The following is a 6,000-nucleotide window of genomic DNA, read 5'->3' as shown; positions in this document are numbered from 1 at the left end:
TCTGCGGACCCAGCTGTGTGATGTTTTTAGTGCTATGCAAGGTGCCTGCTTTCCGTGTGTGACATTATAGTTTATTGCATCTTTCTATCTTTTTATTTACACTGTTAAATTGCTCGTTATGGCTGCAAACAACTGAGAGCATATTATAAATTCTGATTAATTCCCATAGCAAGGGCAACATTTTTTAAAGTCAATGAGAGCATAACATTTCACTAATGTTGAATCTTTCCAGAATTGCCACTTTATGCTGCATTATTTATCTTGTTTGTCAATTAGCATATCTTAAGTATAAACTGCACCTTATCATGGCGGTAATGCGCTCCTGGGGTTTCTCTGCCATGGCGGTGGAGGCGGGGGGGGGGGGGGCGCGGGATAAGCGTTCTCTGGCAGGGAATGAGGCATGTCGTTTACATCAAATTCTTTTTGAAGTACAGTTCCACCTTTTTTTTGGGTACAGTCACAAAAACCCTTTACATATTATCTGGTATCTTGCATTCCAATTTGGGTCCAATGAAATAAAAAACAAATCGAAGTGTCTAATTTCGGTAAGCAGGGAATCGACTTCTTTTCAAATAATTTTGATTAGGACGCATAAGTAAGCCTATTTGAGCAAAACTCTAACCCCTCCGATTTAAGGGAGCTGAAGGAAATAAACTAAGGCTTTTTTCTGGGTTCGTGCTAGGTGGCTCGACTGACCACCCCCTCCCCCCTTGTGTCTACGTATGGGAGCATGGGTAGTCCGAACAGTTCGTAATCAGCATTTGAAGAGACAGGAGCAAACCCGCAGAGGTCTAGATAGGCCAGGGAATTTGTCTAATTAGGCGGTTGTGAAGGATTGCAGTGCAAGTCATGTTAGAGAAGTTTTAAATCAATAATAGGGACCAGCTAGACTTGGGGAATTAGTGTAGGATTTGGCAGGGGGGATTGGTGCAAATCTTACTGTGGGTGGTGAGGGAGGACACTAAAGCATTCTTAAGTGCATGTTAATTTTGTATGAGGGGAGAGCATGACAAAAGCATTCTTAGGCACACTATACATTTGTAGGTAGGATGGAACGCCAAAGGATTCATAGGGGTGAACGAGAGAGCATGCCAAAGGATTCTAAGTTAGCCCTCCATTTTATATGTGTCTCTTTGCCAGACACTTTAGTTAACATTGCGTTTTTTCCATAGGTGAACCATAAGTTTACTTTTCCTGCCCAATCCTTAGCTTAATCTTTATTGAACCAGGTAAACACTGACATTGTACAAAAGTGGGATTCTGTTTCAAACTTCAGATTCCACCAAGACACATATGGTATTATTCATGTCAAAACTCCAGGCATAAGGCCAACCCAAAGATCCGACATCCCTGGTGGTTCCACCCCAGTCTAGTTGGCTCTACTTACCAATGATGCCCTAGTTCTGGCTTTGTCTTTATTCAGACCAGTTTATGGTGACATTGTGCTCTCTGGTGATTCTGCCTAAGTACACTTGGCTCCTACTAGCAGAGCTATGACCTAGTACTGCACTCTCAAGCTGGGGGTTCTGTTTAAATTTATTTGGCTCAACCTACCAGCAGAGCACACTTCAGCTTTTTTTCTGAACATCCCCATTTTATTCTGGACCCTTCCAGTCCACCATGTCTCCCTTTATTCTACGCTCTTGATCAGTCACTGACAAAATCCCCATTTTATTCTGGACCCTTCCAGTCCACCATGTCTCCCTTTATTCTATGCTCTTGATCAGTCACCGACAAAAGGGTAGGGTGGTACTTGAGCATGAACCTTAACACAGCCTCTTCCCTTTCAGTGAAATAGCATTAAAAATAATACAAAATCACTGTTCCAACTATTCGGTTACCTCAATATTTAATACATTAGCACCATTTCCAACTGTGTTCCACCAAGATATTAAAGAACCTCAATCTCACTGGAGCCTCATTAGCCCCTTTCTAAAATACATCGCTCTCTTCAAAAAAGAGATCAATGCCCAAGCAGTGAAAATGGAGACAGCACTCAAAAGGGAAGTGAGAGCCGCTTTATAATGGCGCATCTCTGCCTTAAGAGCATGTATCAAAGTTGCTCTCGGAATCCCTGTATAGTCTGTACAGAACACAACACATGAGCCAAATCTTCTAAGTGATGGCCACACACCGGGCACCCGGGCAGAATCCGGAAACCCTTTCCAGCTTACTGTATTCGCTCGCAAGAGAAGGCAGTCGTAATTAGCCACCGGTCTTTCTTATAGGAACCCCAGGTTAGATAAGGTTGGATCACAAGAGGCCTACTAATCAACGTATGTAATTGTACAGATTTGTTACCGTACTCTAAAAGTGTTCTTTCCTTCACAAAGGGCTCTCCTAACAGATTTATAACTATTCCCCTCTGCTTTTGATAGTAATACACCTGGCAGAAAAAGAGCACTTACATTAGCCTCTCCCAGGGTTTTAGAGATATAGTCAAGCTAAGGGATTCTGTGCCACCCCACCCTGCCCAAAACGGACCTGATAATGAAGTGGCAGAGAGATGCATGTTCATTTGCCCACAACCAAACCCAGAATAAGGTCAGAGCTAACACCCACTGTATGCAGTATCATCCACCTGCCTCTTACAGATTTTTGCCAATACAGGCAGTACGTTCATGCGTGTTTTATCATTCCCTCTCTCCTCCCTTTGCCGAAATGGCATCACATCTTGAACGCCACCATCTCGAGGTCGTACTCCTAGTCGTAGAAAAGTGGCTGCTCTGCACATCAATGGTACCACGGGGTCAGGCTGTGCTGAGCCAGGCACTGGGGATCAGGAAGGCATTTGAGCTGGTCGAGAGACAGGAAGGAATTGTGGTCACCTGTTGCAAGACTGCAATGCATTTTAGTGTCATCTGTCACTCCCGTGTCACGGCCATCACTGCTCACGAAGTGTGCATCACTCGTGGAGTCTGTGGCACACAATGCGTTATGCTCATAAATTCTTGTGCCATGTGTGGCAGAGATTGTTCATTTAGGAGGTGCCCAAGTTGCCTTCCTTGAGTCACCCCATGACTTGTCCTTTTGTACATGTATTACATTGATTGTCTCCCACTGACAGTCTCACTCCACAGCAAGCAGAGGTACCGCCACATCCATGAACGGATTATTTGGGATGTTATGGATGGGGATGACCTCTGACCCATCCTTGTCCACTTGAAAGGAAGACTAAGCTTGCATTGACCCAACCTCCTGAGTGGTCAAGGTTTTAGTGGCCACACTTTCCTCCTCCTTAACTATCTGCTGGGGGACTATCTCTCGCTACTCACCCTGCTTCTGGTGCTGTTCAGTTTCCTGCAGTATCACCACATTCTACTGCACTTCTCCACATACTCCCCATGCGCTTCTGTAACTGACTACCACTCCCGACTGCTGCTGCGTTACCACCCCCTCCCTGCCAATGCCCACTGATGTGAAGGTCTAAATAGGGGTCTGTGTGCTTCAGAAACACCAGCAGTGTCTCTGCAGCTAACACAACGATGCTATGAATTCTGGTAGTCTGCCCCTAAGTCACTGTCACCTTCACCACAAACACGGTTGTCTCAACCACAGGCATTGGTCACTTAACCCCCGCTCTTGGTTCTCACTGACTATCTCCTCTGACTTTGAGATGCAGGAGTATTACGGCCGCTCCTTTTCTCCACCTGTCACTCTGACCAGCACTCCATCCACACGAATCATGCTTCTGTATGTTGCCTAATGTCTCAATATGCAATGAAAACACTTTGACAAACGCAAACAAATGGATTCATGTAAGGCTCACACAAAGGGTAAAGGCGGTAGCAAATAAATAGTGGGGATAAGGAAGGTGACTGAGCACAGGAAGAATGCTTTCAAAATAAACAAAAGAAAGGAAAAGTCTTAGGCCTGTTTTTTGCTTTTTTATTTGTTTTTATGGGTGGCGCAAAGGGGCAAAAGCAAATAGGAGAGTTACAATAGGGTTTATTATCCTATTGTTTTATTTTCTATTTGCTGGGTGACACGAACAAAGAAAAAAGGACCAGGTATAAGTACCACTTTTTTGATGTTTCTAAATTTTGATACGGGTGTAAGAGTAAACAAGGGACGTTATGAGTGGGGTCTAACGCACACATGCACAAGCAGATGGATAAAACCAGTAATTGAAGTGGGCGGGAGCGGTTGGGAGCGGTGCTGCGCTACTTTTTTAAATTAAGTTTGACTGTTTCCATACTTCCATTTTAAAAATACACAGTTCCGGAATGGTTTCGTTTTAAAATAAAAGTGTAGGAAGAAGCTGAAACTTTCACTTCAGTGCACTGCACTGAACGTTCCCTTAAACGGCAGGTGCATTTATTTGGGGGTTTATATGGCACGTGGGAGAGAGGGCTTGTCGATGGGGTTTGTGAGCAGCGATGACAGGCCAGCAGGGAATATGGTTCCACTACTTCTTCACTTCGACCAATGGATGAAACAGGTATCAAAGAAAACTACCCAAAGAACAAACAACCACTCCTTCAAAACTCCTCTAACTCTCTCCTACACTCATCAAAAGTACTCCACAATTCCTTCAACATATAACCAAATTGTGAAACTGTTCGGTATTCACCTCTCCACAGCCACATAACAAACACAACGTAAGCACGTTGATGGACCTTTTATACACCCTCAACCCACTTCTTTATGGTTCAAGCCCTCTGATTGGTTTGTCAAACTTCTTTATCAAGTAATGAGGGTCCCAATTGGTCTGTGGGACTCCAACCTCATCTAAAGACCCCAGGCCAAGTTCAACCCATAGAAAATTCATGGGAATATCCAAGGCTCGGTCTCTCCTGCCCAGAACAACACTTTCCTGCAGGACACATTTTGTGATGTACGAGCACCCTTACTAACACAGGGATTTCATCCTCCACGCATAAAGGTCGAAAGCAATATTAGCTAGGACACTACATGGTGTAGCCAACTACATTTCCCAACAAAACTTTGGTAAACCTGACAATGGATCTCTTCCTGAATCTGCTTTGCAGTTGGAATAAAGCAACACCTATTCATCTGTGTTGCTCATGTAAGTCATTGCCGTAAAAAGCGAGTCTTTACCCCAGAGGCAGGTTACTCACTTGCACCCTAAAGTACACACATTTGGCCTTATTCAGACAAACATGTCATGGAGAAAATGAACAGATGCCTGTGTGTATCACAGCTAACTGATACTATTATCCGATTCACAAAACCTAGAATGGGCGCAACTCAGGAGAAGCCTGCAAATGCTTTGAAATGCTTACATGTAAATGGGATGCACATGATTGCTCAAGGGCATCTCCAGCTTTGCTCCAGTTGTTGGCTTTGTGAATCAGGCTGAAAGAAAAGCCTGCCAATCTGTTATGATGCAGGCATCTACTGACGTGTTCCAGTGTATTCGGCTCATTATTCAACATCTCGTCATGGAAGTTGGCTTTCTCCCCCACTGCAAAGTAAAGAGCCCTGCTGGAATCACCTGGACTTGCTGTTTTGTCTGTCTGATATAGAGGCAGGTTTACATGTCCCCCAATTCGGTCTGCCATAAGGTAAGTAGTATTATGCTATTGTTGACATGGCTGCACATAGTCTGATCTTCTAATTATACACTATCCCTTTAGATATGATTATGCATGCTTATTTGGGACAGAGAAATATGTTGAATTGTTGACTTCCACATAGGTGACATTTTGTACATTAAGAGTCCATTCATGGCATAGCAGAGATTTATTTTGTTCTTTAAAGCAAGCTAGAGGACGCCTTTGGGCAGGTCATGTTGACACCTTTGGCACTGCTCCATCCCCTCATTGCATAGACCCGAGTAAATGAGGAGATGGCATAGGGTGGTTCTCTGTTTATCACCCTTTCACCACTGTGACTTTCTCAGCGGCAGCTATTATTATGGATCTCAAGGAATGTTGCTCCTCACTTTCTCCTGGGTGTTCCTGTGGACTGAACTGCAAGAGCAGCTTAGTAATAGACCCTACCACCACCATCAGTGTGACACACGCCTATGCTGGC

This window comes from Ambystoma mexicanum, chromosome 5p, assembly GCF_040938575.1.
Source record: "Ambystoma mexicanum isolate Mex_15411 chromosome 5p, UKY_AmexF1_1, whole genome shotgun sequence".
Lineage (NCBI taxonomy): Eukaryota > Metazoa > Chordata > Amphibia > Caudata > Ambystomatidae > Ambystoma > Ambystoma mexicanum.
The sequence above is the reverse complement of the archived record's forward strand: the minus strand, read 5'-3'. Positions refer to the sequence as shown.